Raw genomic sequence first — 11544 nt, forward strand, 5'->3', positions numbered from 1 at the left:
CACTGCTTCTGACGTTCTCAAACACAGAGTAGAGAGTGAATGTGTATTGAGTTCCAGCAGTGAGAGATGAGACTGTGTGATTTTCTGGTCCATTTCCAGCTGGTGCACTGATGCTTGTCTCTGTACCATTAAACTGGAGAACAAAGCTGACATTGTTGTTGACTTTATTCCACTGCAGAGTGATGCTGGTTTCATTTTGTCCTGATGATATGAGGTTTTGTGCATTTGAAGGAGCTAAATGGAAAAATGAGAAAATAAAGTAAGTTTCAAAAATTTGTAGAAATTGATCTCTCGCTACTTAGCAACAGTGAAATTTTTTTTTTTTTATCTTAATCAATGATATGTGAACCATTGTAATGGAGTTTTAATAAATTGACTAAATTACCAGTGACTGCAGTAATGTTGACTCCAGAGCTTCTGACGTTCTCAAACACAGAGTAGAGAGTGAATGTGTATTGAGTTCCAGCAGTGAGAGATGAGACTGTGTGATTCACTGGTCCATTTCTAGCTGGTGCACTGATGTTTGTCTCTGTACCATTAAACTGGAGAACAAAGCTGACATTGTTGTTGACTTTATTCCACTGCAGAGTGATGCTGGTTTCATTTTGTCCTGATGATATGAGGTTTTGTGCATTTGAAGGAGCTAAATGGAAAAATGAGAAAATAAAGTAAGTTTCAAAAAATCTTCAAAATTGATTTCTCACTAGTTAAAAACAATAGAAAATTATACTCTTGAATTATTATCAGTAGTTTGTGAAAAAATTGTATTGCAGTTTAAATCAATTGATTAACTTACCAGTGACTGCAGTAATGCTGACTCCACTGCTTCTGACGTTCTCAAACACAGAGTAGAGAGTGAATGTGTATTGAGTTCCAGCAGTGAGAGATGAGACTGTTTGATTCACTGGTCCATTTCCAGCTGGTGCACTGATGCTTGTCTCTGTACCATTAAACTGGAGAACAAAGCTGACATTGTTGTTGACTTTATTCCACTGCAGAGTGATGCTGGTTTCATTTTGTCCTGATGATATGAGGTTTTGTGCATTTGAAGGAGCTAAATGGAAAAATGAGAAAATAAAGTAAGTTTCAAAAATTTGTAGAAATTGATCTCTCGCTACTTAGCAACACTGAAATTTTTTTTTTTTTTATCTTAATTAATGATATGTGAACCATTGTAATGGAGTTTTAATAAATTGACTAAATTACCAGTGACTGCAGTAATGTTGACTCCAGAGCTTCTGACGTTCTCAAACACAGAGTAGAGAGTGAATGTGTATTGAGTTCCAGCAGTGAGAGATGAGACTGTGTGATTCACTGGTCCATTTCTAGCTGGTGCACTGATGTTTGTCTCTGTACCATTAAACTGGAGAACAAAGCTGACATTGTTGTTGACTTTATTCCACTGCAGAGTGATGCTGGTTTCATTTTGTCCTGATGATATGAGGTTTTGTGCATTTGAAGGAGCTAAATGGAAAAATGAGAAAATAAAGTAAGTTTCAAAAAATCTTCAAAATTGATTTCTCACTAGTTAAAAACAATAGAAAATTATACTCTTGAATTATTATCAGTAGTTTGTGAAAAAATTGTATTGCAGTTTAAATCAATTGATTAACTTACCAGTGACTGCAGTAATGCTGACTCCACTGCTTCTGACGTTCTCAAACACAGAGTAGAGAGTGAATGTGTATTGAGTTCCAGCAGTGAGAGATGAGACTGTTTGATTCACTGGTCCATTTCCAGCTGGTGCACTGATGCTTGTCTCTGTACCATTAAACTGGAGAACAAAGCTGACATTGTTGTTGACTTTATTCCACTGCAGAGTGATGCTGGTTTCATTTTGTCCTGATGATATGAGGTTTTGTGCATTTGAAGGAGCTAAATGGAAAAATGAGAAAATAAAGTAAGTTTCAAAAATTCTTCAACATTGATTTCTCACTAGTAAAAAACAGTGAAAAAAACTAAACTGTTGAATTATTATCAGTAGTTTGTGAAAACATTGTATTGCAGTTTAAATTAATTGATTAACTCACCAGTGACTGCAGTAATGCTGACTCCACTGCTTCTGACGTTCTCAAACACAGAGTAGAGAGTGAATGTGTATTGAGTTCCAGCAGTGAGAGATGAGACTGTGTGATTTTCTGGTCCATTTCCAGCTGGTGCACTGATGCTTGTCTCTGTACCATTAAACTGGAGAACAAAGCTGACATTGTTGTTGACTTTATTCCACTGCAGAGTGATGCTGGTTTCATTTTGTCCTGATGATATGAGGTTTTGTGCATTTGAAGGGGCTAAATGAAAAAATGAGAAAAAAAAGGTAAGTTCAAAAATTTGTAGAAATTGATCTCTCGCTACTTAGCAACACTGAAATTTGTTTTTTTTTTATCTTAATCAATGATATGTGAACCATTGTAATGGAGTTTTAATAAATTGACTAAATTACCAGTGACTGCAGTAATGTTGACTCCAGAGCTTCTGACGTTCTCAAACACAGAGTAGAGAGTGAATGTGTATTGAGTTCCAGCAGTGAGAGATGAGACTGTTTGATTCACTGGTCCATTTCCAGCTGGTGCACTGATTTCTGTCTCTGTACCATTAAACTGGAGAACAAAGCTGACATTGTTGTTGACTTTATTCCACTGCAGAGTGATGCTGGTTTCATTTTGTCCTGATGATATGAGGTTTTGTGCATTTGAAGGAGCTAAATGGAAAAATGAGAAAATAAAGTAAGTTTCAAAAATTATTCAACATTGATTTCTCACTAGTTAAAAACAGTGAAAAAAACTAAACTGTTGAATTATTATCAGTAGTTTGTGAAAACATTGTATTGCAGTTTAAATTAATTGATTAACTCACCAGTGACTGCAGTAATGCTGACTCCACTGCTTCTGACGTTCTCAAACACAGAGTAGAGAGTGAATGTGTATTGAGTTCCAGCAGTGAGAGATGAGACTGTGTGATTTTCTGGTCCATTTCCAGCTGGTGCACTGATGCTTGTCTCTGTACCATTAAACTGGAGAACAAAGCTGACATTGTTGTTGACTTTATTCCACTGCAGAGTGATGCTGGTTTCATTTTGTCCTGATGATATGAGGTTTTGTGCATTTGAAGGAGCTAAATGGAAAAATGAGAAAATAAAGTAAGTTTCAAAAATTTGTAGAAATTGATCTCTCGCTACTTAGCAACACTGAAATTTTTTTTTTTTTATCTTAATCAATGATATGTGAACCATTGTAATGGAGTTTTAATAAATTGACTAAATTACCAGTGACTGCAGTAATGTTGACTCCAGAGCTTCTGACGTTCTCAAACACAGAGTAGAGAGTGAATGTGTATTGAGTTCCAGCAGTGAGAGATGAGACTGTTTGATTCACTGGTCCATTTCCAGCTGGTGCACTGATGCTTGTCTCTGTACCATTAAACTGGAGAACAAAGCTGACATTGTTGTTGACTTTATTCCACTGCAGAGTGATGCTGGTTTCATTTTGTCCTGATGATATGAGGTTTTGTGCATTTGAAGGAGCTAAATGGAAAAATGAGAAAATAAAGTAAGTTTCAAAAAATCTTCAAAATTGATTTCTCACTAGTTAAAAACAATAGAAAATTCTACTGTTGAATTATTATCAGTAGTTTGTGAAAACATTGTATTGCAGTTTAAATCAATTGATTAACTCACAAGTGACTGCAGTAATGCTGACTCCACTGCTTCTGACGTTCTCAAACACAGAGTAGAGAGTGAATGTGTATTGAGTTCCAGCAGTGAGAGACGAGACTGTTTGATTCACTGGTCCATTTCCAGCTGGTGCACTGATGCTTGTGTCTGTACGATTAAACTGGAGAACAAAGCTGACATTGTTGTTGACTTTATTCCACTGCAGAGTGATGCTGGTTTCATTTTGTCCTGATGATATGAGGTTTTGTGCATTTGAAGGAGCTAAATGGAAAAATGAGAAAATAAAGTAAGTTTCAAAAATTCTTCAACATTGATTTCTCACTAGTTAAAAACAGTGAAAAAAACTAAACTGTTGAATTATTATCAGTAGTTTGTGAAAACATTGTATTGCAGTTTAAATTAATTGATTAACTCACCAGTGACTGCAGTAATGCTGACTCCACTGCTTCTGACGTTCTCAAACACAGAGTAGAGAGTGAATGTGTATTGAGTTCCAGCAGTGAGAGATGAGACTGTGTGATTTTCTGGTCCATTTCCAGCTGGTGCACTGATGCTTGTCTCTGTACCATTAAACTGGAGAATAAAGCTGACATTGTTGTTGACTTTATTCCACTGCAGAGTGATGCTGGTTTCATTTTGTCCTGATGATATGAGGTTTTGTGCATTTGAAGGAGCTAAATGGAAAAATGAGAAAATAAAGTAAGTTTCAAAAAATCTTCAAAATTGATTTCTCACTAGTTAAAAACAGTGAAAAAAACTAAACTGTTGAATTATTATCAGTAGTTTGTGAAAACATTGTATTGCAGTTTAAATTAATTGATTAACTCACCAGTGACTGCAGTAATGCTGACTCCACTGCTTCTGACGTTCTCAAACACAGAGTAGAGAGTGAATGTGTATTGAGTTCCAGCAGTGAGAGATGAGACTGTGTGATTTTCTAGTCCATTTCCAGCTGGTGCACTGATGCTTGTCTCTGTACCATTAAACTGGAGAATAAAGCTGACATTGTTGTTGACTTTATTCCACTGCAGAGTGATGCTGGTTTCATTTTGTCCTGATGATATGAGGTTTTGTGCATTTGAAGGAGCTAAATGGAAAAATGAGAAAATAAAGTAAGTTTCAAAAAATCTTCAAAATTGATTTCTCACTAGTTAAAAACAATAGAAAATTCTACTGTTGAATTATTATCAGTAGTTTGTGAAAACATTGTATTGCAGTTTAAATCAATTGATTAACTCACAAGTGACTGCAGTAATGCTGACTCCACTGCTTCTGACGTTCTCAAACACAGAGTAGAGAGTGAATGTGTATTGAGTTCCAGCAGTGAGAGATGAGACTGTTTGATTCACTGGTCCATTTCCAGCTGGTGCACTGATGCTTGTCTCTGTACCATTAAACTGGAGAACAAAGCTGACATTGTTGTTGACTTTATTCCACTGCAGAGTGATGCTGGTTTCATTTTGTCCTGATGATATGAGGTTTTGTGCATTTGAAGGGGCTAAATGAAAAAATGAGAAAAACAAGGTAAGTTCAAAAATTTGTAGAAATTGATCTCTCGCTACTTAGCAACACTGAAATTTGTTTTTTTTAATCTTAATCAATGATATGTGAACCATTGTAATGGAGTTTTAATAAATTGACTAACTTACCAGTGACTGCAGTAATGTTGACTCCAGAGCTTCTGACGTTCTCAAACACAGAGTAGAGAGTGAATGTGTATTGAGTTCCAGCAGTGAGAGATGAGACTGTTTGATTCACTGGTCCATTTCCAGCTGGTGCACTGATTTCTGTCTCTGTACCATTAAACTGGAGAACAAAGCTGACATTGTTGTTGACTTTATTCCACTGCAGAGTGATGCTGGTTTCATTTTGTCCTGATGATATGAGGTTTTGTGCATTTGAAGGAGCTAAATGGAAAAATGAGAAAATAAAGTAAGTTTCAAAAAATCTTCAAAATTGATTTCTCACTAGTTAAAAACAACAGAAAATTATACTGTTGAATTATTATCAGTACTTTTTTGAAAACACTGTATTGTAGTTTAAATCAATTGATTAACTTACCAGTGACTGCAGTAATGCTGACTCCACTGCTTCTGACGTTCTCAAACACAGAGTAGAGAGTGAATGTGTATTGAGTTCCAGCAGTGAGAGATGAGACTGTGTGATTCACTGGTCCATTTCCAGCTGGTGCACTGATGTTTGTCTCTGTACCATTAAACTGGAGAACAAAGTTGACATTGTTGTTGACTTTATTCCACTGCAGAGTGATGCTGGTTTCATTTTGTCCTGATGATATGAGGTTTTGTGCATTTGAAGGAGCTAAATGGAAAAATGAGAAAATAAAGTAAGTTTCAAAAAATCTTCAAAATTGATTTCTCACTAGTTAAAAACAATAGAAAATTATACTCTTGAATTATTATCAGTAGTTTGTGAAAAAATTGTATTGCAGTTTAAATCAATTAGATTAACTTACCAGTGACTGCAGTAATGCTGACTCCACTGCTTCTGACGTTCTCAAACACAGAGTAGAGAGTGAATGTGTATTGAGTTCCAGCAGTGAGAGATGAGACTGTGTGATTTTCTGGTCCATTTCCAGCTGGTGCACTGATGCTTGTCTCTGTACCATTAAACTGGAGAACAAAGCTGACATTGTTGTTGACTTTATTCCACTGCAGAGTGATGCTGGTTTCATTTTGTCCTGATGATATGAGGTTTTGTGCATTTGAAGGAGCTAAATGGAAAAATGAGAAAATAAAGTAAGTTTCAAAAATTCTTCAAAATATATTTCTCACTAGTTAAAAACAATAGAAAATTATACTCTTGAATTATTATCAGTAGTTTGTGAAAACATTGTATTGCAGTTTAAATCAATTGATTAACTCACAAGTGACTGCAGTAATGCTGACTCCACTGCTTCTGACGTTCTCAAACACAGAGTAGAGAGTGAATGTGTATTGAGTTCCAGCAGTGAGAGATGAGACTGTGTGATTTACTGGTCCATTTCCAGCTGGTGCACTGATGCTTGTCTCTGTACCATTAAACTGGAGAACAAAGCTGACATTGTTGTTGACTTTATTCCACTGCAGAGTGATGCTGGTTTCATTTTGTCCTGATGATATGAGGTTTTGTGCATTTGAAGGAGCTAAACAAAAGAATGAGAAAAACAAGTTAAGTTCAAAATGTGTTTACAATTGAGTTCTCGCTACTTTATAACACTTAATAATTTCATTGTTGATTTTAATTAAAAATATGTGATAACATTGTATTGCAGTTTAAATAATTTCATTAACTTACCAGTGACTGCAGTGATGGTGACTCCACTGCTTCTGACGTTCTCAAACACAGAGTAGAGAGTGAATGTGTATTGAATTCCAGCAGTGAGAGATGAGACTGTGTGATTCACTGGTCCATTTCCAGCTGGTGCACTGATGCTTGTGTCTGTACGATTAAACTGGAGAACAAAGCTGACATTGTTGTTGACTTTATTCCACTGCAGAGTGATGCTGGTTTCATTTTGTCCTGATGATATTAGGTTTTGTGCATTTGAAGGAGCTAAATGGAAAAATGAGAAAATAAAGTAAGTTTCAAAAATTCTTCAACATTGATTTCTCACTAGTTAAAAAAAGTGAAAAAAACTATACTGTTGAATTATTATCAGTAGTTTGTGAAAACATTGTATTGCAGTTTAAATTAATTGATTAACTCACCAGTGACTGCAGTAATGGTGACTCCACTGCTTCTGACGTTCTCAAACACAGAGTAGAGAGTGAATGTGTATTGAGTTCCAGCAGTGAGAGATGAGACTGTGTGATTTACTGGTCCATTTCCAGCTGGTGCACTGATGCTTGTCTCTGTACCATTAAACTGGAGAATAAAGCTGACATTGTTGTTGACTTTATTCCACTGCAGGGTGATGCTGGTTTCATTTTGTCCTGATGATATGAGGTTTTGTGCATTTGAAGGAGCTAAACGAAAAAATGAGAAAAATAAAGCAATCATGTCAAATAAGGTAGAATGTGATGTTTTTGAAGTCTTACTATTTTTATCAAGAGTCAATCAGGTGAATACCTGGAGACATTGTGGTTGAAGGAACTTCAGGGTCTGTTCCATTCGCCTCTATTTAAAGTCAAAAATAAATACAATTACTGCATTCATGGTGGAGCCATTCTTTTGAACATGTGAATTTAAGGAAACCTCAATAAATATAAATTTGATATATTTTAGTAATACTTAAAGTATAACAATACCTGCACAGTATGCAAGATAGCACGTGACTGGCTTTTCAAGTTTGTAGACATAGTAGTTTCCATAGCAGAGTTTGACTTTGATCGTGTGTGAGTTAAAATAGCAGCAACTGCCAAGCCAAGTATTGCACACAGTGCGATTCACAATTTCACCAGCCTGTGTGGGATGAGGTTGTGTTATCCACAAAGGTGCATGGGTCCCACACCTGTTTGAGTCTATGCACCTCTCTGGAATACGAGCACTGGATTGCCCGAGAAACAGGCGATACCAGCCTTGCCAGTCAATATTACGATCACAGTGTAGGTCCTGAATGTTTGTATTATTTGTTGACCGCCAATCATTATTCAGAGCAGTATAGTTCTGACAGGGGTCAAAGCACTGGGAATTTATGCAGTCAACACCTGCAGGACAAACAAGCACTTTGTATTACAAGCCAAATCATCTTTATTGATACAGCACTGTATTCTATGCTTGAGTTACTTTGCTAACTATCACATAAACAATCACACCCTGGTGGATGCATTGGACACATGCTGAAGTGTTCTTGCCCAAGAACCCTTTAGCTTGCGTCCCTTTAGCAGGACTTGAACAATGAACCTTCGGATTGGTTTGGGTGGACGACCAATTTTCATACATGTGGATGAAACGTATCACTTGGGTTGCTTCATTTAAATACTGCAGTTGGGACTAAAGAGGAATTTTGCCACATGCATGAACAAAAACTATGAAGTATTTTAATTAGTAAAGATCAATTTGAAGAACTAAACTTGATTTATTGAGATAGAGAAATCAATGTATTTGCCTATTATGCTCTGATGACCAATCATGGTAGAACAGAATCCCGGTGATGACAGGATTTAGGACAAGATCCCCCTCCAGGCACTGGTGGTGGTGAAGATGAAGACTGAGATTTGAATAGAGCTCTGGCTGAGGTGTCTGAGGTGAAGATGGGGAGGAGGTGGGTTGCATGAAAGAGAGTCTAAAGGGGTGCATGGTGGTGAGCACAGATTTAAACCACACAAAGCAGACGCTGATTGGATCAGAGAAGGTGGGCTAGAAGATGATTGGACTTGATGTCAGTATTGAGACTGACAGCACGGGAAAGTGGTTATCATGTAATGAACAGAAAACCAACCGCACACCCAGGAAAGCAGGAAGATGAGTGATTACAAATTGTCTTGATAAATTTCCACATGAGCTTCATAAGTTTTCATCATGACTGAGGTGAGTGTAATTTTCAAGATTTTTTAAGCTTTCCAAGCCCCTCAGCAATTTCCTGATCATGGAAAATGTCCTCACTATCCTGACTCACTGTGAAATGAAGCCTCACAGTTTTCACACGACAGAATCATTATGGTCTAAAGTTTATTCAGACCACTTTTCACGTGGATTTGCTCAGCCTGTGAGGAAGAGTATGTCAAAGTACAAAACATGACATTTCCTGTTCCCACTATTTGGTGCTCTAAGTATCCCTTACTATTGGCTTAAAGATGTGGTCATGTTGGGACTGTTTTCAGACAGTTTGTAGCCTATAATACCCATACTTTACAGGAATTTCCTTCTTTATGGGGGCACTCAAAACTTCACCATGTTGACAGAGTCATGCTTTTTCATAAAAACTCACAATACAGTTACACCATCTTCTTAAGGCTTTCCTGATCAAATTTTAGATGGCTCTGGTCAACCTGATTGGATCTGTGTAGGGAAGCGTTAAATGTTTAATTTTGTGTTCCCACTAGATGGCACTATGATCAGTGTTACGTTCAGCACCAGCACACTCTCAGTAATGCAATGTTTAATTCAGATAACAAACTACATTTAAAGAAAAAAAGGCATATTCAGTTCAGGTTCCTGGCATCTTAAATTGAAACACTGCTTAAATTTAAGTTTAAAAAGAAAAACCCAAAACAAAATTATTTGCCATTATAGATAAAATTATTAGTTATTGCTGCTAAAGGTGCTTCTAAAAGCCTTTTTTGTATTTTATCTTAGTTTTTTGTGAAATAAATAATTAAATTGTGTGAATATAATAACTCACCAGTGACTGCAGTAATGCTGACTCCACTGCTTCTGACGTTCTCAAACACAGAGTAAAGGGTGAATGTGTATTGAGTTCCAGCAGTGAGAGATGAGACTGTGTGATTCACTGGCCCATTTCCAGCTGGTGCATTGATGTTTGTCTCTGTACCATTAAACTGGAGAACAAAGCTGACATTGCTGTTGACTTTATTCCACTGCAGAGTGATGCTGCTCTCAGTTTGTGCAATTGACATGAAGCTGTCTGTGTTTAGAGGAGCTGAGAAGGAAAATTATTCATAGCAAGTTCAGTCAGTGAAAAATAAGTATATTTAAGACCAAAATTGTTGCTGACCCCTTGACTAAGAAAAATGTCCTATTATCAGTCTTTTAAATTAAATCAACTATTTAAAGATAAAGTTGTTACATTACTTAATCGTTTTCAAAAATTTCCAAGCTGCAGCTTAACTCAGCAGATGGTACATTTTAAGATTTGGCTTCTTAAAGGTTTTAAAAGATTCAAAAATCCACACTCTTATCATCATGTCCTTTGAAAAAATGAGAACTGAAAACAAACTATTTATTTAAATATCCCCACCTCAGAAGACAACTAAGATAACACAATTCACTACTTCAATTCAATAATTTAAGCTCCCACAAACACCTATAGAATTTTTTTATCATCTTTATATAGCCTTATAAAATAAATACATGTAACAATGAGTTGGGAAAATAAAATTACAGATGAGGATTAGAAAGCAGTCTGAGCTGCACGTCTTACTCTGAAGAAACACTTCATATTAACACTCTATAACTGGTTGATCTGAACATATATAACTCCTGGCAAGTTATAAAGCTATACCACACACAATTTCATTGGGTATGGCAATGTACAAAGACAGAACACCTCTAGAAAAACATAGTATATTGTTGGATTTGTTCTTGTCAGGAAAAAATAAAAAAATTCAGAAGTTGTTTGGATATGGACATAAACATAATAATGTAAAATAACTTTTTTCATCTTAATTTCTATTTTCTTTCTGTTGTTTTTATTGTTTTATTGATAAGACGTTTGGTAGATGCATTTCATCTGCACTGTCTATTAAACCAGAGCCACTAGTATTATAACACAAACCCTTTTGCCATTAAGTGTGATCATCACTGCTGGTAAAAAAGAGTACACTTCTTGACATTGATCGATGTAATCTCAGGTAAATATTTGCACATACTGTCTACTGTTTCATATGTATATATATATATATATATATATATATATATGTATATATATATATATATATATATATATATATATATATATATATATATATATATATATATATATATATATATATATATATATACATATATATAAACACATATATAAGCAGATATTATAATGGGGGGATACAGTGAGCAAGAAATGTAGTATCATACCAGTGACTGCAGTAATGCTGACTCCACTGCTTCTGATGTTCTCAAACACAGAGTAGAGAGTGAATGTGTATTGAGTTCCAGCAGTGAGAGATGAGACTGTTTGATTCACTGGTCCATTTCCAGCTGGTGCACTGATGTTTGTCTCTGTACCATTAAACTGGAGAATAAAGCCGACATTG

Source organism: Astatotilapia calliptera, chromosome 3 (assembly GCF_964374335.1).
Source record: "Astatotilapia calliptera chromosome 3, fAstCal68.1, whole genome shotgun sequence".
Lineage (NCBI taxonomy): Eukaryota > Metazoa > Chordata > Actinopteri > Cichliformes > Cichlidae > Astatotilapia > Astatotilapia calliptera.